The following is a 22,893-nucleotide window of genomic DNA, read 5'->3' on the forward strand; positions in this document are numbered from 1 at the left end:
GCTTCCTGAAAAAGAAAGAGTTACATTTCTCACCCTTCTCCAGGTTCTCCACCTTGGAACGAAAGACGATTCGCTTGGATTCCTCCTCAAAGTGCCTTTTCAAGCTCTTTTTGGTCTCCTCCAGCTCCTCCCCGACGTCCCAGCCACACTGGAGCAGGTCCTGCAGGGACCGCAGCTCGCGCTGCAGTTTCCTCAAGTCCCACTTCTTCGCACACGCCTGTTGTCTGCCTTTTGCCTGAAAGAAACAACGGAATTCGACTTTAACATATTCCCACCAATCGCTGATGCACTTGAACAGACATTTGTCATTTCGCCATACAAGGTAAGCATCCCTAAGTTCCTCCATGACCTCCCTCTGCTCCAACAGGGCACAATTCAACTTCCAGGAGCCCGGGCCAGGTGGGAATCCATGGCCCAGAGTCCCCCGGAATCGAATGGCCCTGTGGTCAGAGAAGAAGCAGGGGACCATAGAGTACGACACCTTTCTGACTGCTCTCGAAGTGAAGATGAAGTCTATCCGAGAACGGAGCGAGCCATCGGGGCGGCTCCACGTATAGTTTACGGAGCCGTTCCCGACGGACCCGACAACGTCCTGCAAGGATGCCTCCGTCACCATCTCAATCAGCAGTTTAGACGTCACGTCCAGGTTGGCGGATGTGCCAGAACTGCGCCCGTCCACCTCAATGGGGCAGTTGAAGTCACCACCCAACACTACTGCTCTAGTGGTGGCGAGTTCAGCCCGCAGGGCCTGGAGAACCTCCAGTCGGACATCCCTCTCAGGGGAGGCATACACGTTGATGAGCCGCACGGGCTCACCCGCCCAGGAACCATCTGCGACAAGAAGTCTGCCACAGACGAGCTCCCGGACGGGATCAAGTGCAAAGTTACCTCCCCTGATCAGGATGGCCACCCCCGCAGACCTATTGTCGCCCCCACCAGACCAGTAGGAAGGGCCGTGGGGCCACTGCCTGGCCAGATGGTTGTAAGACCTAGAAGCAGACAAAGCACATTCCTGCAACATGTAAACATCACACCTCTGGGAATCTAAGAACGTAAGAACAGTCTGAAATCTAAACCAAGCTCTAATACTCCTCACATTAATGCAGAAGATGTTGAGATCAGCCATGGGAATAAAAAGAGAGGTTAGTTCTGATACTAGTTACCAGTCTGGTCGGACGGGTCCTCTTCTCTGGCGCCTGTCGGCTCGTGTGGCTTCTCGTAGCGCCCTTCCAAGAACTCGTCGTAGACCGTGTTGGACGGAGTGTCCAGGATTTTCTTAACCTCTGGGTCCTGCAGCAGCTCCTCCATAGATTGAGCTTGGACTGGCTCTGCTTGGACCTGCTCCACTTGGGCCTGCTCCATCACCTCCTCTCCTTCTGAAGCCTCAAGGCTCTCGCAGACCTGCTCCATCTCCTCCTCCTCATCTGAAGCTTGAGGGGTCTCGCAGGTCTCGATTATCTTTCTTTTGTGGGACTCTTCTGATACGTTGTCCCTTCCTTTCCTCTTCCTCTGTATGGTACCTGGGGGAGGAAGCACAGGAAAGTCCTCCGAAGGGCGGGCACCAGCAGCTGGAGGGGGGTTAGGTGCTGCTGGGCCAGGAGAGAAAGGAGGCTGGGTGGGGCGGGGGGCAGGAGAGAGTGCCCGGGCAGGGGAGGACGGGGCAGGGGTGGGCCGGGCAGGGGAGGACGGGGCAGGGGTGGGCCGGGCAGGGGAGGACGGGGCAGGGGTGGTCCGGGGTGGGGTACGGGGGGCAGGGGTGGGGCGGGATGGGGCAGGAGGGGCAGGGGTGGGACGGGATGGGGCAGGAGGGGCAGGGGTGGGACGGGGTGGGGCAGGGGTGGGACGGGATGGGGCAGGGGTGGGGCGGGATGGGGCAGGAGATGGGGCGGGAGGGGCAGGGGATGGGGCGGGAGGGGCAGGGGAGGGGCGGGACGGGGCAGGGGTGGTGGCTTTCGCCTTCTTACCCTCCTTGGTCGGCTTGGCCATCCGTGGTGTTGGCTCCGGAGCTGGGGCTGGCTTCGGTGCTCTCGCTGCCACAGATGCCCATGTTCTCTCCCTCTGGGGGCAGTCCTTGTAGCTGTGGGCTGCCAGTCCGCAGAGGTTGCAGGTCTTGCTCTTGGGGCAGTCCTTGGTCGTGTGACCCGTCACACGGCAATACCTGCAGGCATCCTCCGTACAGTCCTTGCCCTCGTGGCCCATCTTGCCACATCTCCTGCAGGTCTGCGGCATGTCCGGGTAGAAGATAAGTCCTGTGGAGTTGCCCAAGGAAAATGTCGTTGGCAGGTGCTGTAGTCCGTCTGGAGAAGCAGGGTTCTTGTTGAGTCTGACGACCACAGACCACTTGCAGGTCCAGTATCCGAGTGAGTTCAGGATGCGGGTGGGCTCCCTCACCACGGTGCAGAAGCGCTTCAGGAAGGTCGAGATGTCCGTGCCTGGGGTGTGTGGGTTCCGCATTGAGACCGTCACCCGCCTCTCCTCTCTTTGAATAAGGCAGTTGCCCACAAAGCGAGAGAAAGGGGATTCGGGACTCGCCGCTTTCACCACCTCCCAGTATCTTCTACAGGTCCCAATGGTGGCAAAGGTGATGTAGAAGATTCCCGAAAAGAAGGTTGCTATTCCCAGGGTGTCAGCCGTGGGGAAGCCTTGATCCGCCAGCATCTTCTTGCAGAACACGTCGTGGGACATGTCCGGCACCCTTCCGTCCACGGGCTTGAGCTTCAAGGCAACAGTCTGCCTCATCCAGGGCTCCAGGGTTGGAGCTTCCAGGTTAGGAATTCTGCCGCCCTTCTGCCTTGCCGTGGTGGAGGTTGAAGCTTGCTGTGGTTGGGGCTGGACCTCCAGGCCTTGCCCTGCAGCCTCCTGGGTGGACTTGCTGGTTGAGGCCATGGCTTCTTCCAGCAGGCTCTTTTCCGCTTCCTTGCTTGCTTGTGGAGAGAGGCTTCGCAAAGTCTTCTTTCCCGGGTGGGAGGAGCTATGCAGATCCGGTCCCGGTGGGAGGAGCTATGCAAATCCTTCTCCAGAGGCAGCGAGTTTCTTCGAAAAGATTCTGCGCCGCCTTCCTCTTCGCCGCTGTTCCGGAATTCACCGCCGATTCCCTTCTTCCAGGTTCTTCGTCGGCTTCTTCCGGAGCTGCAGTCTTCAAGATCTTCTCCTTCTTCAGATGTTCCGAGGCAGGCAGGAGACGATCTTCAGGTGGTATGCTCTAGAGAAATGCGGTTCTAATAAGAACGAAAAGTACTGCAATCGTACTACGCAAAATCTCTACCACAATGCTTGGAGTTCTTCAGACCGTAGCGATCATGGTATCTCCCCTGCCAGGTACTACACTTGATCTTAGCCAAAAGGCCGAGAAGCGATAACCGTGAAAGGGGCGGGCCCAACAAGGTCCCCTTCATGGGCACTATCACTGCTTGCTGTCAGGGAGGCTGCCAGACAATTTTCCATGCACACTCTGGGCTGGGGGGCAGTCAACCACCAGTACACACAGCAGAACCTAAACCCATACCATTATTGCTAAGCAGCAAGACAGGGGCCCATTGCACTCCCACGGGGCCTTTTTAAATGCAATCCATAACCCGGATTTGCCAGGAACCCTTCTTACTCCTCCTACTTGCATGTGACACTGGGCTTAGGATCTGCATAGGAAACACACACACAAGCACACACCTACCTTTGTTGCCTGCAGATGCCTCCTTGGCTGTCCCCAAACGGTATCAAACCAACACCCACGGGAAGCTGTAAGCATAGAGGACATGCCTGCACCCCATTGGACTTACCTGTGTGGGTTAAATCCGGGTTATTTGACAACCTATGGCGGTGATGGTTCTGCTCAGGCAGAGCAGTGCTGATGCTCCTCATAAAGCTGTCGCTGCTGTGAAGGTTCTAGGTGACATCACAAATCCCTATGGTTACATACACAACAAAGCTGGGTTGTTGTTGTTTACACTCTGCAAGGCCTGTGGAAGTCAGTGACATCATAGCACTGTAGTTCTGAGGGTTCTAGATGGATGCAACAATCTCCTGTTGCTTCTATGAAGGCCATAATAGACGACATCACCAAACAGCTCCATAGTCACATACACAGCAAAGGAGAGATGTTGTTTACACCTAGTGATGTCAGTGGTATTGAGTGACATCACAGCACAGTGCTAAGGCTCCTGGGCCTGGACACAGCAGCGGCTGCAATATCTCAACGGAGAATACGTTTATATATATGTGTGTGTGTGCGCGTATAAATATATATATATATATATATATATATATATATATATATATATATTTCTCCGCCGAAATCACTTTTAAACCCATTTCCACCTTTTTTTCCCTTCTCTTCCTCTTACTTTTTTTTCACGTTTTTTTACGTTTTTCTCCTTTTCGCCTCTTTTCTGGGCGTATTATTCTTCTTTTTCTTCTTTTTTTTCGTCTAATGCATACCCCATCAGTGCAGCAATGCTTATTCAATACCGCCAGCAGATGGAGACACTGGGGGATAATTTTCTAAGGATTTATACTGATTTTTCCTGTCTGAATTTGTCGCACAGAAAGTTGCAGGCCAAATATGTGTGACATTTCTGCGACTTTAGCTTCTAGAGCATTTTTACAACATTATACATAGGTGCTGAATACATAAAAAGCGACTGTTCAGCGACAGACAAGTCGCATCGGCTGAAAGTAGGCCAGAATGTCAGTCCATGTTGGAGCAGGTTTAGATACAGTCTAAAGTATAGATCTCAAAGTCTGTGCACAGAATTTAGCAAGGGCCTCGCACCTTCTGATGCATCAGGTAGGTGCACAATAGCATAGCCTAACCCTCTGTACTTTGGTCTATATTGATGCGGGACATAGACAGCCAGCTGATGACCAATCCATTAGTGCAATGGATGGCTGGAAGCATTTGTCTTTGCCTTTGCAATACCACAGAAGCAATGCATGGTCAATGTACAGCAATGACACACCTGTGTGAACAGCCAGGAGACCCCCCCCCCCATGTTATGTTACATAGTTACATAGTTAGTACGGTCGAAAAAAGACATATGTCCATCACGTTCAACCAGGGAATTAAGGGGTAGGGGTGTGGCGCGATATTGGGGAAGGGATGAGATTTTATATTTCTTCATAAGCATTAATCTTATTTTGTCAATTAGGAACATTCAGCACCCACCCGCTATCAAGGCAGCTGCCTATCATGTCATGCCCTACCTGCACAGGTGTGCTGGCTACTCAAATGATCCAATTAAGGAGGCCATTTAGTCAGCAGCAGCAGAAGTCCTGTGCCTGGACGCTCCAACAGCGGCCAGACACAAGCAGAAGCAGCAGAAGCAGCAGCAGCAGCACCACCTTTTGTTTTTTGGCTGCAGCAGCAAGGCCCACAGGGCTGGCTAGCTGGCTAGCCAGCAAGCAGGTAGCAATGAAAGTAGGAATCTTTCTTTTTAACCCTGTAAGGGGGTGGTGCACTGTACCCGAAGATACTGCCATATCGGGTCAATGCATAGGGCGACGGAAGCAAGCTTCGAAATCGGCCCCCGTTCTCAAAAATCCATTTAATATATGGTCCCCAGATAGGGGACGTATCAGATATTAAACTGATAAGAACAGATACTACACTTGATCTTAGCCAAAAGGCCGAGAAGCGATAACCGTGAAAGGGGCGGGCCCAACAAGGTCCCCTTCATGGGCACTATCACTGCTTGCTGTCAGGGAGGCTGCCAGACAATTTTCCATGCACACTCTGGGCTGGGGGGCAGTCAACCACCAGTACACACAGCAGAACCTAAACCCATACCATTATTGCTAAGCAGCAAGACAGGGGCCCATTGCACTCCCACGGGGCCTTTTTAAATGCAATCCATAACCCGGATTTGCCAGGAACCCTTCTTACTCCTCCTACTTGCATGTGACACTGGGCTTAGGATCTGCATAGGAAACACACACACAAGCACACACCTACCTTTGTTGCCTGCAGATGCCTCCTTGGCTGTCCCCAAACGGTATCAAACCAACACCCACGGGAAGCTGTAAGCATAGAGGACATGCCTGCACCCCATTGGACTTACCTGTGTGGGTTAAATCCGGGTTATTTGACAACCTATGGCGGTGATGGTTCTGCTCAGGCAGAGCAGTGCTGATGCTCCTCATAAAGCTGTCGCTGCTGTGAAGGTTCTAGGTGACATCACAAATCCCTATGGTTACATACACAACAAAGCTGGGTTGTTGTTGTTTACACTCTGCAAGGCCTGTGGAAGTCAGTGACATCATAGCACTGTAGTTCTGAGGGTTCTAGATGGATGCAACAATCTCCTGTTGCTTCTATGAAGGCCATAATAGACGACATCACCAAACAGCTCCATAGTCACATACACAGCAAAGGAGAGATGTTGTTTACACCTAGTGATGTCAGTGGTATTGAGTGACATCACAGCACAGTGCTAAGGCTCCTGGGCCTGGACACAGCAGCGGCTGCAATATCTCAACGGAGAATACGTTTATATATATGTGTGTGTGTGCGCGTATATATATATATATATATATATATATATATATATATATATATATATATATATATTTCTCCGCCGAAATCACTTTTAAACCCATTTCCACCTTTTTTTCCCTTCTCTTCCTCTTACTTTTTTTTCACGTTTTTTTACGTTTTTCTCCTTTTCGCCTCTTTTCTGGGCGTATTATTCTTCTTTTTCTTCTTTTTTTTCGTCTAATGCATACCCCATCAGTGCAGCAATGCTTATTCAATACCGCCAGCAGATGGAGACACTGGGGGATAATTTTCTAAGGATTTATACTGATTTTTCCTGTCTGAATTTGTCGCACAGAAAGTTGCAGGCCAAATATGTGTGACATTTCTGCGACTTTAGCTTCTAGAGCATTTTTACAACATTATACATAGGTGCTGAATACATAAAAAGCGACTGTTCAGCGACAGACAAGTCGCATCGGCTGAAAGTAGGCCAGAATGTCAGTCCATGTTGGAGCAGGTTTAGATACAGTCTAAAGTATAGATCTCAAAGTCTGTGCACAGAATTTAGCAAGGGCCTCGCACCTTCTGATGCATCAGGTAGGTGCACAATAGCATAGCCTAACCCTCTGTACTTTGGTCTATATTGATGCGGGACATAGACAGCCAGCTGATGACCAATCCATTAGTGCAATGGATGGCTGGAAGCATTTGTCTTTGCCTTTGCAATACCACAGAAGCAATGCATGGTCAATGTACAGCAATGACACACCTGTGTGAACAGCCAGGAGACCCCCCCCCCCCATGTTATGTTACATAGTTACATAGTTAGTACGGTCGAAAAAAGACATATGTCCATCAAGTTCAACCAGGGAATTAAGGGGTAGGGGTGTGGCGCGATATTGGGGAAGGGATGAGATTTTATATTTCTTCATAAGCATTAATCTTATTTTGTCAATTAGGAACATTCAGCACCCACCCGCTATCAAGGCAGCTGCCTATCATGTCATGCCCTACCTGCACAGGTGTGCTGGCTACTCAAATGATCCAATTAAGGAGGCCATTTAGTCAGCAGCAGCAGAAGTCCTGTGCCTGGACGCTCCAACAGCGGCCAGACACAAGCAGAAGCAGCAGCAGCACCACCTTTTGTTTTTTGGCTGCAGCAGCAAGGCCCACAGGGCTGGCTAGCTGGCTAGCCAGCAAGCAGGTAGCAATGAAAGTAGGAATCTTTCTTTTTAACCCTGTAAGGGGGTGGTGCACTGTACCCGAAGATACTGCCATATCGGGTCAATGCATAGGGCGACGGAAGCAAGCTTCGAAATCGGCCCCCGTTCTCAAAAATCCATTTAATATATGGTCCCCAGATAGGGGACGTATCAGATATTAAACTGATAAGAACAGATACTACACTTGATTTTTTTTTTTTTTTTATCTAAAGCCGAGGAACGTGCTTTCGATTCACCCAAAGTGCAAGAAAAAGTGCAAACGTGTTACACTAAAAAAACGTGCACAAAGGATGCGGTCTATCGCAAGCCCTTCTCCGATAGGAGAGAGGCCCCCCAACAAACCTTACCCTTCGCCTCCGGACCAAAAGGTACCTGCGAGGTTCCAGGTTCGATGTCCCTTTTCGCCGAAGCTACTAGGAGACCACAAATGCTCCCGGCATCCCCCTTGGCGTTAGCCAAGGTATCTGCCCGCAGAGCCGATTACGGTAGGTACCCTGCGAAGCAGGAGTACCCGGGGTGTTTGCAGGGAGGTGCGGAACCTAATGGCCACACACACCTCCCCTAGACCGCCAGGAGGGACACCCAGAAGGGCTACCGCATCCTGACAAATCCTGTGAACACACAACACGCAAAAAGTGACACAGTGAGACAAAAAATAAATAAATAAGTGAATGTGTGCAGATATACTGCCCGGACATCCGGCCGGATCTATAAAAATTTCTCTGATCCTAGCCAGAAGGCCGGGAATCAAGAGGTGAGTGCCACAAGGTGAAGAGATTATGGTGCCCGTGCTTCAACTCAGTGAGCCTATTCTCCCAGTGAGTTTCGGCACCTCGGGGTCACCACTCCCCGAGGCACAAAAGTACCTCGGCTCTAGACCCTCTCAGCCTCATGGCGAGACCCGGAGGGAACAGGTCACATCGGGGCAGCCGTCGAGCTGATTCCTCAGAACCAGCCCCGGAAAGCCCTGGTACACCTGCATCCTCCATGCAGCACCCATCCCCACCAGCATGAAAACTGATAAGAACAGATACTACACTTGATCTTAGCCAAAAGGCCGAGAAGCGATAACCGTGAAAGGGGCGGGCCCAACAAGGTCCCCTTCATGGGCACTATCACTGCTTGCTGTCAGGGAGGCTGCCAGACAATTTTCCATGCACACTCTGGGCTGGGGGGCAGTCAACCACCAGTACACACAGCAGAACCTAAACCCATACCATTATTGCTAAGCAGCAAGACAGGGGCCCATTGCACTCCCACGGGGCCTTTTTAAATGCAATCCATAACCCGGATTTGCCAGGAACCCTTCTTACTCCTCCTACTTGCATGTGACACTGGGCTTAGGATCTGCATAGGAAACACACACACAAGCACACACCTACCTTTGTTGCCTGCAGATGCCTCCTTGGCTGTCCCCAAACGGTATCAAACCAACACCCACGGGAAGCTGTAAGCATAGAGGACATGCCTGCACCCCATTGGACTTACCTGTGTGGGTTAAATCCGGGTTATTTGACAACCTATGGCGGTGATGGTTCTGCTCAGGCAGAGCAGTGCTGATGCTCCTCATAAAGCTGTCGCTGCTGTGAAGGTTCTAGGTGACATCACAAATCCCTATGGTTACATACACAACAAAGCTGGGTTGTTGTTGTTTACACTCTGCAAGGCCTGTGGAAGTCAGTGACATCATAGCACTGTAGTTCTGAGGGTTCTAGATGGATGCAACAATCTCCTGTTGCTTCTATGAAGGCCATAATAGACGACATCACCAAACAGCTCCATAGTCACATACACAGCAAAGGAGAGATGTTGTTTACACCTAGTGATGTCAGTGGTATTGAGTGACATCACAGCACAGTGCTAAGGCTCCTGGGCCTGGACACAGCAGCGGCTGCAATATCTCAACGGAGAATACGTTTATATATATGTGTGTGTGTGCGCGTATATATATATATATATATATATATATATATATATATATATATTTCTCCGCCGAAATCACTTTTAAACCCATTTCCACCTTTTTTTCCCTTCTCTTCCTCTTACTTTTTTTTCACGTTTTTTTACGTTTTTCTCCTTTTCGCCTCTTTTCTGGGCGTATTATTCTTCTTTTTCTTCTTTTTTTTCGACTAATGCATACCCCATCAGTGCAGCAATGCTTATTCAATACCGCCAGCAGATGGAGACACTGGGGGATAATTTTCTAAGGATTTATACTGATTTTTCCTGTCTGAATTTGTCGCACAGAAAGTTGCAGGCCAAATATGTGTGACATTTCTGCGACTTTAGCTTCTAGAGCATTTTTACAACATTATACATAGGTGCTGAATACATAAAAAGCGACTGTTCAGCGACAGACAAGTCGCATCGGCTGAAAGTAGGCCAGAATGTCAGTCCATGTTGGAGCAGGTTTAGATACAGTCTAAAGTATAGATCTCAAAGTCTGTGCACAGAATTTAGCAAGGGCCTCGCACCTTCTGATGCATCAGGTAGGTGCACAATAGCATAGCCTAACCCTCTGTACTTTGGTCTATATTGATGCGGGACATAGACAGCCAGCTGATGACCAATCCATTAGTGCAATGGATGGCTGGAAGCATTTGTCTTTGCCTTTGCAATACCACAGAAGCAATGCATGGTCAATGTACAGCAATGACACACCTGTGTGAACAGCCAGGAGACCCCCCCCCCCATGTTATGTTACATAGTTACATAGTTAGTACGGTCGAAAAAAGACATATGTCCATCACGTTCAACCAGGGAATTAAGGGGTAGGGGTGTGGCGCGATATTGGGGAAGGGATGAGATTTTATATTTCTTCATAAGCATTAATCTTATTTTGTCAATTAGGAACATTCAGCACCCACCCGCTATCAAGGCAGCTGCCTATCATGTCATGCCCTACCTGCACAGGTGTGCTGGCTACTCAAATGATCCAATTAAGGAGGCCATTTAGTCAGCAGCAGCAGAAGTCCTGTGCCTGGACGCTCCAACAGCGGCCAGACACAAGCAGAAGCAGCAGAAGCAGCAGCAGCAGCACCACCTTTTGTTTTTTGGCTGCAGCAGCAAGGCCCACAGGGCTGGCTAGCTGGCTAGCCAGCAAGCAGGTAGCAATGAAAGTAGGAATCTTTCTTTTTAACCCTGTAAGGGGGTGGTGCACTGTACCCGAAGATACTGCCATATCGGGTCAATGCATAGGGCGACGGAAGCAAGCTTCGAAATCGGCCCCCGTTCTCAAAAATCCATTTAATATATGGTCCCCAGATAGGGGACGTATCAGATATTAAACTGATAAGAACAGATACTACACTTGATCTTAGCCAAAAGGCCGAGAAGCGATAACCGTGAAAGGGGCGGGCCCAACAAGGTCCCCTTCATGGGCACTATCACTGCTTGCTGTCAGGGAGGCTGCCAGACAATTTTCCATGCACACTCTGGGCTGGGGGGCAGTCAACCACCAGTACACACAGCAGAACCTAAACCCATACCATTATTGCTAAGCAGCAAGACAGGGGCCCATTGCACTCCCACGGGGCCTTTTTAAATGCAATCCATAACCCGGATTTGCCAGGAACCCTTCTTACTCCTCCTACTTGCATGTGACACTGGGCTTAGGATCTGCATAGGAAACACACACACAAGCACACACCTACCTTTGTTGCCTGCAGATGCCTCCTTGGCTGTCCCCAAACGGTATCAAACCAACACCCACGGGAAGCTGTAAGCATAGAGGACATGCCTGCACCCCATTGGACTTACCTGTGTGGGTTAAATCCGGGTTATTTGACAACCTATGGCGGTGATGGTTCTGCTCAGGCAGAGCAGTGCTGATGCTCCTCATAAAGCTGTCGCTGCTGTGAAGGTTCTAGGTGACATCACAAATCCCTATGGTTACATACACAACAAAGCTGGGTTGTTGTTGTTTACACTCTGCAAGGCCTGTGGAAGTCAGTGACATCATAGCACTGTAGTTCTGAGGGTTCTAGATGGATGCAACAATCTCCTGTTGCTTCTATGAAGGCCATAATAGACGACATCACCAAACAGCTCCATAGTCACATACACAGCAAAGGAGAGATGTTGTTTACACCTAGTGATGTCAGTGGTATTGAGTGACATCACAGCACAGTGCTAAGGCTCCTGGGCCTGGACACAGCAGCGGCTGCAATATCTCAACGGAGAATACGTTTATATATATGTGTGTGTGTGCGCGTATATATATATATATATATATATATATATATATATATATATATTTCTCCGCCGAAATCACTTTTAAACCCATTTCCACCTTTTTTTCCCTTCTCTTCCTCTTACTTTTTTTTCACGTTTTTTTACGTTTTTCTCCTTTTCGCCTCTTTTCTGGGCGTATTATTCTTCTTTTTCTTCTTTTTTTTCGTCTAATGCATACCCCATCAGTGCAGCAATGCTTATTCAATACCGCCAGCAGATGGAGACACTGGGGGATAATTTTCTAAGGATTTATACTGATTTTTCCTGTCTGAATTTGTCGCACAGAAAGTTGCAGGCCAAATATGTGTGACATTTCTGCGACTTTAGCTTCTAGAGCATTTTTACAACATTATACATAGGTGCTGAATACATAAAAAGCGACTGTTCAGCGACAGACAAGTCGCATCGGCTGAAAGTAGGCCAGAATGTCAGTCCATGTTGGAGCAGGTTTAGATACAGTCTAAAGTATAGATCTCAAAGTCTGTGCACAGAATTTAGCAAGGGCCTCGCACCTTCTGATGCATCAGGTAGGTGCACAATAGCATAGCCTAACCCTCTGTACTTTGGTCTATATTGATGCGGGACATAGACAGCCAGCTGATGACCAATCCATTAGTGCAATGGATGGCTGGAAGCATTTGTCTTTGCCTTTGCAATACCACAGAAGCAATGCATGGTCAATGTACAGCAATGACACACCTGTGTGAACAGCCAGGAGACCCCCCCCCCCATGTTATGTTACATAGTTACATAGTTAGTACGGTCGAAAAAAGACATATGTCCATCACGTTCAACCAGGGAATTAAGGGGTAGGGGTGTGGCGCGATATTGGGGAAGGGATGAGATTTTATATTTCTTCATAAGCATTAATCTTATTTTGTCAATTAGGAACATTCAGCACCCACCCGCTATCAAGGCAGCTGCCTATCATGTCATGCCCTACCTGCACAGGTGTGCTGGCTACTCAAATGATCCAATTAAGGAGGCCATTTAGTCAGCAGCAGCAGAAGTCCTGTGCCTGGACGCTCCAACAGCGGCCAGACACAAGCAGAAGCAGCAGAAGCAGCAGCAGCAGCACCACCTTTTGTTTTTTGGCTGCAGCAGCAAGGCCCACAGGGCTGGCTAGCTGGCTAGCCAGCAAGCAGGTAGCAATGAAAGTAGGAATCTTTCTTTTTAACCCTGTAAGGGGGTGGTGCACTGTACCCGAAGATACTGCCATATCGGGTCAATGCATAGGGCGACGGAAGCAAGCTTCGAAATCGGCCCCCGTTCTCAAAAATCCATTTAATATATGGTCCCCAGATAGGGGACGTATCAGATATTAAACTGATAAGAACAGATACTACACTTGATCTTAGCCAAAAGGCCGAGAAGCGATAACCGTGAAAGGGGCGGGCCCAACAAGGTCCCCTTCATGGGCACTATCACTGCTTGCTGTCAGGGAGGCTGCCAGACAATTTTCCATGCACACTCTGGGCTGGGGGGCAGTCAACCACCAGTACACACAGCAGAACCTAAACCCATACCATTATTGCTAAGCAGCAAGACAGGGGCCCATTGCACTCCCACGGGGCCTTTTTAAATGCAATCCATAACCCGGATTTGCCAGGAACCCTTCTTACTCCTCCTACTTGCATGTGACACTGGGCTTAGGATCTGCATAGGAAACACACACACAAGCACACACCTACCTTTGTTGCCTGCAGATGCCTCCTTGGCTGTCCCCAAACGGTATCAAACCAACACCCACGGGAAGCTGTAAGCATAGAGGACATGCCTGCACCCCATTGGACTTACCTGTGTGGGTTAAATCCGGGTTATTTGACAACCTATGGCGGTGATGGTTCTGCTCAGGCAGAGCAGTGCTGATGCTCCTCATAAAGCTGTCGCTGCTGTGAAGGTTCTAGGTGACATCACAAATCCCTATGGTTACATACACAACAAAGCTGGGTTGTTGTTGTTTACACTCTGCAAGGCCTGTGGAAGTCAGTGACATCATAGCACTGTAGTTCTGAGGGTTCTAGATGGATGCAACAATCTCCTGTTGCTTCTATGAAGGCCATAATAGACGACATCACCAAACAGCTCCATAGTCACATACACAGCAAAGGAGAGATGTTGTTTACACCTAGTGATGTCAGTGGTATTGAGTGACATCACAGCACAGTGCTAAGGCTCCTGGGCCTGGACACAGCAGCGGCTGCAATATCTCAACGGAGAATACGTTTATATATATGTGTGTGTGTGCGCGTATATATATATATATATATATATATATATATATATATATATATATATATTTCTCCGCCGAAATCACTTTTAAACCCATTTCCACCTTTTTTTCCCTTCTCTTCCTCTTACTTTTTTTTCACGTTTTTTTACGTTTTTCTCCTTTTCGCCTCTTTTCTGGGCGTATTATTCTTCTTTTTCTTCTTTTTTTTCGTCTAATGCATACCCCATCAGTGCAGCAATGCTTATTCAATACCGCCAGCAGATGGAGACACTGGGGGATAATTTTCTAAGGATTTATACTGATTTTTCCTGTCTGAATTTGTCGCACAGAAAGTTGCAGGCCAAATATGTGTGACATTTCTGCGACTTTAGCTTCTAGAGCATTTTTACAACATTATACATAGGTGCTGAATACATAAAAAGCGACTGTTCAGCGACAGACAAGTCGCATCGGCTGAAAGTAGGCCAGAATGTCAGTCCATGTTGGAGCAGGTTTAGATACAGTCTAAAGTATAGATCTCAAAGTCTGTGCACAGAATTTAGCAAGGGCCTCGCACCTTCTGATGCATCAGGTAGGTGCACAATAGCATAGCCTAACCCTCTGTACTTTGGTCTATATTGATGCGGGACATAGACAGCCAGCTGATGACCAATCCATTAGTGCAATGGATGGCTGGAAGCATTTGTCTTTGCCTTTGCAATACCACAGAAGCAATGCATGGTCAATGTACAGCAATGACACACCTGTGTGAACAGCCAGGAGACCCCCCCCCCCCCATGTTATGTTACATAGTTACATAGTTAGTACGGTCGAAAAAAGACATATGTCCATCAAGTTCAACCAGGGAATTAAGGGGTAGGGGTGTGGCGCGATATTGGGGAAGGGATGAGATTTTATATTTCTTCATAAGCATTAATCTTATTTTGTCAATTAGGAACATTCAGCACCCACCCGCTATCAAGGCAGCTGCCTATCATGTCATGCCCTACCTGCACAGGTGTGCTGGCTACTCAAATGATCCAATTAAGGAGGCCATTTAGTCAGCAGCAGCAGAAGTCCTGTGCCTGGACGCTCCAACAGCGGCCAGACACAAGCAGAAGCAGCAGCAGCAGCACCACCTTTTGTTTTTTGGCTGCAGCAGCAAGGCCCACAGGGCTGGCTAGCTGGCTAGCCAGCAAGCAGGTAGCAATGAAAGTAGGAATCTTTCTTTTTAACCCTGTAAGGGGGTGGTGCACTGTACCCGAAGATACTGCCATATCGGGTCAATGCATAGGGCGACGGAAGCAAGCTTCGAAATCGGCCCCCGTTCTCAAAAATCCATTTAATATATGGTCCCCAGATAGGGGACGTATCAGATATTAAACTGATAAGAACAGATACTACACTTGATTTTTTTTTTTTTTTTATCTAAAGCCGAGGAACGTGCTTTCGATTCACCCAAAGTGCAAGAAAAAGTGCAAACGTGTTACACTAAAAAAACGTGCACAAAGGATGCGGTCTATCGCAAGCCCTTCTCCGATAGGAGAGAGGCCCCCCAACAAACCTTACCCTTCGCCTCCGGACCAAAAGGTACCTGCGAGGTTCCAGGTTCGATGTCCCTTTTCGCCGAAGCTACTAGGAGACCACAAATGCTCCCGGCATCCCCCTTGGCGTTAGCCAAGGTATCTGCCCGCAGAGCCGATTACGGTAGGTACCCTGCGAAGCAGGAGTACCCGGGGTGTTTGCAGGGAGGTGCGGAACCTAATGGCCACACACACCTCCCCTAGACCGCCAGGAGGGACACCCAGAAGGGCTACCGCATCCTGACAAATCCTGTGAACACACAACACGCAAAAAGTGACACAGTGAGACAAAAAATAAATAAATAAGTGAATGTGTGCAGATATACTGCCCGGACATCCGGCCGGATCTATAAAAATTTCTCTGATCCTAGCCAGAAGGCCGGGAATCAAGAGGTGAGTGCCACAAGGTGAAGAGATTATGGTGCCCGTGCTTCAACTCAGTGAGCCTATTCTCCCAGTGAGTTTCGGCACCTCGGGGTCACCACTCCCCGAGGCACAAAAGTACCTCGGCTCTAGACCCTCTCAGCCTCATGGCGAGACCCGGAGGGAACAGGTCACATCGGGGCAGCCGTCGAGCTGATTCCTCAGAACCAGCCCCGGAAAGCCCTGGTACACCTGCATCCTCCATGCAGCACCCATCCCCACCAGCATGAAAACTGATAAGAACAGATACTACACTTGATCTTAGCCAAAAGGCCGAGAAGCGATAACCGTGAAAGGGGCGGGCCCAACAAGGTCCCCTTCATGGGCACTATCACTGCTTGCTGTCAGGGAGGCTGCCAGACAATTTTCCATGCACACTCTGGGCTGGGGGGCAGTCAACCACCAGTACACACAGCAGAACCTAAACCCATACCATTATTGCTAAGCAGCAAGACAGGGGCCCATTGCACTCCCACGGGGCCTTTTTAAATGCAATCCATAACCCGGATTTGCCAGGAACCCTTCTTACTCCTCCTACTTGCATGTGACACTGGGCTTAGGATCTGCATAGGAAACACACACACAAGCACACACCTACCTTTGTTGCCTGCAGATGCCTCCTTGGCTGTCCCCAAACGGTATCAAACCAACACCCACGGGAAGCTGTAAGCATAGAGGACATGCCTGCACCCCATTGGACTTACCTGTGTGGGTTAAATCCGGGTTATTTGACAACCTATGGCGGTGATGGTTCTGCTCAGGCAGAGCAGTGCTGATGCTCCTCATAAAGCTGTCGCTGCTGTGAAGGTTCTAGGTGACATCACAAATCCCTATGGTTACATACACAACAAAGCTGGGTTGTTGTTGTTTACACTCTGCAAGGCCTGTGGAAGTCAGTGACATCATAGCACTGTAGTTCTGAGGGTTCTAGATGGATGCAACAATCTCCTGTTGCTTCTATGAAGGCCATAATAGACGACATCACCAAACAGCTCCATAGTCACATACACAGCAAAGGAGAGATGTTGTTTACACCTAGTGATGTCAGTGGTATTGAGTGACATCACAGCACAGTGCTAAGGCTCCTGGGCCTGGACACAGCAGCGGCTGCAATATCTCAACGGAGAATACGTTTATATATATGTGTGTGTGTGCGCGTATATATATATATATATATATATATATATATATATATATATATATATTTCTCCGCCGAAATCACTTTTAAACCCATTTCCACCTTTTTTTCCCTTCTCTTCCTCTTACTTTTTTTTCACGTTTTTTTACGTTTTTCTCCTTTTCGCCTCTTTTCTGGGCGTATTATTCTTCTTTTTCTTCTTTTTTTTCGTCTAATGCATACCCCATCAGTGCAGCAATGCTTATTCAATACCGCCAGCAGATGGAGACACTGGGGGATAATTTTCTAAGGATTTATACTGATTTTTCCTGTCTGAATTTGTCGCACAGAAAGTTGCAGGCCAAATATGTGTGACATTTCTGCGACTTTAGCTTCTAGAGCATTTTTACAACATTATACATAGGTGCTGAATACATAAAAAGCGACTGTTCAGCGACAGACAAGTCGCATCGGCTGAAAGTAGGCCAGAATGTCAGTCCATGTTGGAGCAGGTTTAGATACAGTCTAAAGTATAGATCTCAAAGTCTGTGCACAGAATTTAGCAAGGGCCTCGCACCTTCTGATGCATCAGGTAGGTGCACAATAGCATAGCCTAACCCTCTGTACTTTGGTCTATATTGATGCGGGACATAGACAGCCAGCTGATGACCAATCCATTAGTGCAATGGATGGCTGGAAGCATTTGTCTTTGCCTTTGCAATACCACAGAAGCAATGCATGGTCAATGTACAGCAATGACACACCTGTGTGAACAGCCAGGAGACCCCCCCCCCCATGTTATGTTACATAGTTACATAGTTAGTACGGTCGAAAAAAGACATATGTCCATCAAGTTCAACCAGGGAATTAAGGGGTAGGGGTGTGGCGCGATATTGGGGAAGGGATGAGATTTTATATTTCTTCATAAGCATTAATCTTATTTTGTCAATTAGGAACATTCAGCACCCACCCGCTATCAAGGCAGCTGCCTATCATGTCATGCCCTACCTGCACAGGTGTGCTGGCTACTCAAATGATCCAATTAAGGAGGCCATTTAGTCAGCAGCAGCAGAAGTCCTGTGCCTGGACGCTCCAACAGCGGCCAGACACAAGCAGAAGCAGCAGAAGCAGCAGCAGCAGCACCACCTTTTGTTTTTTGGCTGCAGCAGCAAGGCCCACAGGGCTGGCTAGCTGGCTAGCCAGCAAGCAGGTAGCAATGAAAGTAGGAATCTTTCTTTTTAACCCTGTAAGGGGGTGGTGCACTGTACCCGAAGATACTGCCATATCGGGTCAATGCATAGGGCGACGGAAGCAAGCTTCGAAATCGGCCCCCGTTCTCAAAAATCCATTTAATATATGGTCCCCAGATAGGGGACGTATCAGATATTAAACTGATAAGAACAGATACTACACTTGATCTTAGCCAAAAGGCCGAGAAGCGATAACCGTGAAAGGGGCGGGCCCAACAAGGTCCCCTTCATGGGCACTATCACTGCTTGCTGTCAGGGAGGCTGCCAGACAATTTTCCATGCACACTCTGGGCTGGGGGGCAGTCAACCACCAGTACACACAGCAGAACCTAAACCCATACCATTATTGCTAAGCAGCAAGACAGGGGCCCATTGCACTCCCACGGGGCCTTTTTAAATGCAATCCATAACCCGGATTTGCCAGGAACCCTTCTTACTCCTCCTACTTGCATGTGACACTGGGCTTAGGATCTGCATAGGAAACACACACACAAGCACACACCTACCTTTGTTGCCTGCAGATGCCTCCTTGGCTGTCCCCAAACGGTATCAAACCAACACCCACGGGAAGCTGTAAGCATAGAGGACATGCCTGCACCCCATTGGACTTACCTGTGTGGGTTAAATCCGGGTTATTTGACAACCTATGGCGGTGATGGTTCTGCTCAGGCAGAGCAGTGCTGATGCTCCTCATAAAGCTGTCGCTGCTGTGAAGGTTCTAGGTGACATCACAAATCCCTATGGTTACATACACAACAAAGCTGGGTTGTTGTTGTTTACACTCTGCAAGGCCTGTGGAAGTCAGTGACATCATAGCACTGTAGTTCTGAGGGTTCTAGATGGATGCAACAATCTCCTGTTGCTTCTATGAAGGCCATAATAGACGACATCACCAAACAGCTCCATAGTCACATACACAGCAAAGGAGAGATGTTGTTTACACCTAGTGATGTCAGTGGTATTGAGTGACATCACAGCACAGTGCTAAGGCTCCTGGGCCTGGACACAGCAGCGGCTGCAATATCTCAACGGAGAATACGTTTATATATATGTGTGTGTGTGCGCGTATATATATATATATATATATATATATATATATATATATATATATATTTCTCCGCCGAAATCACTTTTAAACCCATTTCCACCTTTTTTTCCCTTCTCTTCCTCTTACTTTTTTTTCACGTTTTTTTACGTTTTTCTCCTTTTCGCCTCTTTTCTGGGCGTATTATTCTTCTTTTTCTTCTTTTTTTTCGTCTAATGCATACCCCATCAGTGCAGCAATGCTTATTCAATACCGCCAGCAGATGGAGACACTGGGGGATAATTTTCTAAGGATTTATACTGATTTTTCCTGTCTGAATTTGTCGCACAGAAAGTTGCAGGCCAAATATGTGTGACATTTCTGCGACTTTAGCTTCTAGAGCATTTTTACAACATTATACATAGGTGCTGAATACATAAAAAGCGACTGTTCAGCGACAGACAAGTCGCATCGGCTGAAAGTAGGCCAGAATGTCAGTCCATGTTGGAGCAGGTTTAGATACAGTCTAAAGTATAGATCTCAAAGTCTGTGCACAGAATTTAGCAAGGGCCTCGCACCTTCTGATGCATCAGGTAGGTGCACAATAGCATAGCCTAACCCTCTGTACTTTGGTCTATATTGATGCGGGACATAGACAGCCAGCTGATGACCAATCCATTAGTGCAATGGATGGCTGGAAGCATTTGTCTTTGCCTTTGCAATACCACAGAAGCAATGCATGGTCAATGTACAGCAATGACACACCTGTGTGAACAGCCAGGAGACCCCCCCCCCCCCCATGTTATGTTACATAGTTACATAGTTAGTACGGTCGAAAAAAGACATATGTCCATCAAGTTCAACCAGGGAATTAAGGGGTAGGGGTGTGGCGCGATATTGGGGAAGGGATGAGATTTTATATTTCTTCATAAGCATTAATCTTATTTTGTCAATTAGGAACATTCAGCACCCACCCGCTATCAAGGCAGCTGCCTATCATGTCATGCCCTACCTGCACAGGTGTGCTGGCTACTCAAATGATCCAATTAAGGAGGCCATTTAGTCAGCAGCAGCAGAAGTCCTGTGCCTGGACGCTCCAACAGCGGCCAGACACAAGCAGAAGCAGCAGAAGCAGCAGCAGCAGCACCACCTTTTGTTTTTTGGCTGCAGCAGCAAGGCCCACAGGGCTGGCTAGCTGGCTAGCCAGCAAGCAGGTAGCAATGAAAGTAGGAATCTTTCTTTTTAACCCTGTAAGGGGGTGGTGCACTGTACCCGAAGATACTGCCATATCGGGTCAATGCATAGGGCGACGGAAGCAAGCTTCGAAATCGGCCCCCGTTCTCAAAAATCCATTTAATATATGGTCCCCAGATAGGGGACGTATCAGATATTAAACTGATAAGAACAGATTTTTTTTTTTTTTTTTTTTAAACCTTCAGGTTTGGACATTAAAACATCAAAATCCAACTCCATACTTCGTCACTTAGACTTTCTGAAGTAAAGTCCAACTCATCATTAGGTCTTTCTTTTTATTTTCAATTTCAAACAAACATAAATACCATCACCAATTACAAACTTACAAGATATCTCCATTTCAAAAACTTCCATATCCCCTCAGCATCCTTATCCCCCAAATTCTTCCTATCACACAAATAAACAACATATAACCTATCTAGAATCATCTTAATACAACCCTCCACCGACACGTTTTTTCTTTTGAATACACATAAATTCCTAACATCCCAAAGTACTTCTTTAATAATGGCAAGCAACACAAAAAAAACCCTTTCCTTATCTCTCCCTACCATACTAAGTCCAAACATAACCACATCATACGACATATACCTTATACCAGTCAATTCTTTAAACAGCAATCTCATCCCTTTCCACACACCTTGCGCCATTTCACAATTCCAAAATACATGCATCACACTCTCAATCCCATCACACTCATCTCTTGGACACCTCTCATACCTTCCAATCCCTCTATTTCTTTGAAATTCTCTTACCGGTAACGCACCATGCAAACTCTGCCATACTATCTCACGTTGTCTATTTGTTACTCCAACAGTCATTATACTCTTCCACACTCTCCCCACATCTACAGCTCTCACCATATTAATTGAACATTCAACTTCGTCTTTTTTAATGTACCCAATCATACTCTTTTTACTCACAAACACTTCTGGACCCACACCAATCAACCTATAATTCTCCAAAAATTTCACCACATATACATACCAACTAGGACACACAAAAGCATAAGGCACTCTCAAATCTCTTTCCAACCAACCCAATTTACATAACACACTGCCACCCAAATATCTCACCATACATGCACAACTCTTTTCACCTCCCATCATTCTTTTCAAAGCAAAAACAATATTCACACCCAGATACACATCAACATTCGGAAAGTCCATTCCTCCATTTTTACCATCTTTCATTACAATCTCTCTCTTAACTCTTTCCATCTTTGTACCCCACAAAAACACAAATAACATTCTTTTCACCTTTCGCAAAACCATATAACTTGGCGGAAACACAACAGCAACATATAACAGTATTGGCAAAATCACACTCTTCACTATCATAACCTTACCAACCATTGACAACTCTCTCAATCTCCAAAAATTCAATTTCTTTTGCACTCTCTTCCCCACATCCTCCCAACTATTTCTACCATCCAACCGTTCATCCATCTTCACCCCCAACACCTGAATAGGCCCTTCCACCCCTTCCATACCAACATCCTCACTCTGAGTCACACCACCAAAACATTTATATTCACTCTTTCCCCAATTGACCTTAAAACCAGACGCACCACAAAACAGACTTACCAATAACTTGGATCTTCTTACAGCCGCAACAGATTCACTTACCACACATACATCATCCATATAAGCCAACACTTTAACCTCTTTACCACGACCCCCCGGAACTCTCACACCTCTCACACATTTATCCTTACGCAATAATTCTAATAATGGTTCCATAGCACAAATAAAAGCAATAGGTGACAAGGGACATCCCTGTCTCACCCCTGAACATACTTTAATCTCCTCAGTCATCCATCCATTAATCAGAATCTTACTATACACTTCCTTATACAACATTCTCACAATATTCACAAAATCACCTGGAAACCCCATTTTAACTAGCACCTTAAACAAAAACCCATGCGACAAACGGTCAAAAGCTTTTTCAAAATCAATTGACAACACACGAACCACCTGCTTTCTACACATACCATCCCACAATATATCTCTCAACAAACACAAATTCTCACTAATTCTTCTTCCTGGCACACCACACACTTGCTCCTCCCCAATCACTTGCTCTATCACGTCCCTCATTCT

General features: G+C 47.6%; 6 non-coding genes and 4 pseudogenes across 6 annotated transcripts; all 10 read right to left on the bottom strand.

Moving 5' to 3' along the window:
* Window positions 1–3,210: 3,210 nt before the first annotated feature.
* LOC130306507 (U2 spliceosomal RNA) lies at window positions 3,211–3,357 on the bottom strand (annotated as a pseudogene).
* Window positions 3,358–5,443: 2,086 nt separating this feature from the next.
* LOC130306473 (U2 spliceosomal RNA) lies at window positions 5,444–5,634 on the bottom strand. Its single transcript, XR_008855819.1, has one exon. It is a non-coding gene; the product is annotated as a U2 spliceosomal RNA (small nuclear RNA).
* Window positions 5,635–7,715: 2,081 nt separating this feature from the next.
* LOC130306494 (U2 spliceosomal RNA) lies at window positions 7,716–7,909 on the bottom strand. Its single transcript, XR_008855841.1, has one exon. It is a non-coding gene; the product is annotated as a U2 spliceosomal RNA (small nuclear RNA).
* Window positions 7,910–8,601: 692 nt separating this feature from the next.
* On the bottom strand, window positions 8,602–8,761 carry LOC130306502 (U2 spliceosomal RNA; annotated as a pseudogene).
* A 2,080-nt stretch (window positions 8,762–10,841) lies between these two features.
* On the bottom strand, window positions 10,842–11,032 carry LOC130306474 (U2 spliceosomal RNA). The gene has a single exon (XR_008855820.1). It is a non-coding gene; the product is annotated as a U2 spliceosomal RNA (small nuclear RNA).
* Window positions 11,033–13,112: 2,080 nt separating this feature from the next.
* Window positions 13,113–13,303, bottom strand: LOC130306475 (U2 spliceosomal RNA). The gene has a single exon (XR_008855821.1). It is a non-coding gene; the product is annotated as a U2 spliceosomal RNA (small nuclear RNA).
* A 2,079-nt stretch (window positions 13,304–15,382) lies between these two features.
* LOC130306495 (U2 spliceosomal RNA) lies at window positions 15,383–15,576 on the bottom strand. The gene has a single exon (XR_008855842.1). It is a non-coding gene; the product is annotated as a U2 spliceosomal RNA (small nuclear RNA).
* Window positions 15,577–16,268: 692 nt separating this feature from the next.
* Window positions 16,269–16,428, bottom strand: LOC130306503 (U2 spliceosomal RNA; annotated as a pseudogene).
* A 2,084-nt stretch (window positions 16,429–18,512) lies between these two features.
* On the bottom strand, window positions 18,513–18,703 carry LOC130306476 (U2 spliceosomal RNA). Its single transcript, XR_008855822.1, has one exon. It is a non-coding gene; the product is annotated as a U2 spliceosomal RNA (small nuclear RNA).
* Window positions 18,704–20,790: 2,087 nt separating this feature from the next.
* LOC130306500 (U2 spliceosomal RNA) lies at window positions 20,791–20,970 on the bottom strand (annotated as a pseudogene).
* Between the last annotated feature and the right edge of the window lie 1,923 nt (window positions 20,971–22,893).

Source organism: Hyla sarda, unplaced genomic scaffold (assembly GCF_029499605.1).
Source record: "Hyla sarda isolate aHylSar1 unplaced genomic scaffold, aHylSar1.hap1 scaffold_1376, whole genome shotgun sequence".
In the NCBI taxonomy this organism is placed as follows: domain Eukaryota; kingdom Metazoa; phylum Chordata; class Amphibia; order Anura; family Hylidae; genus Hyla; species Hyla sarda.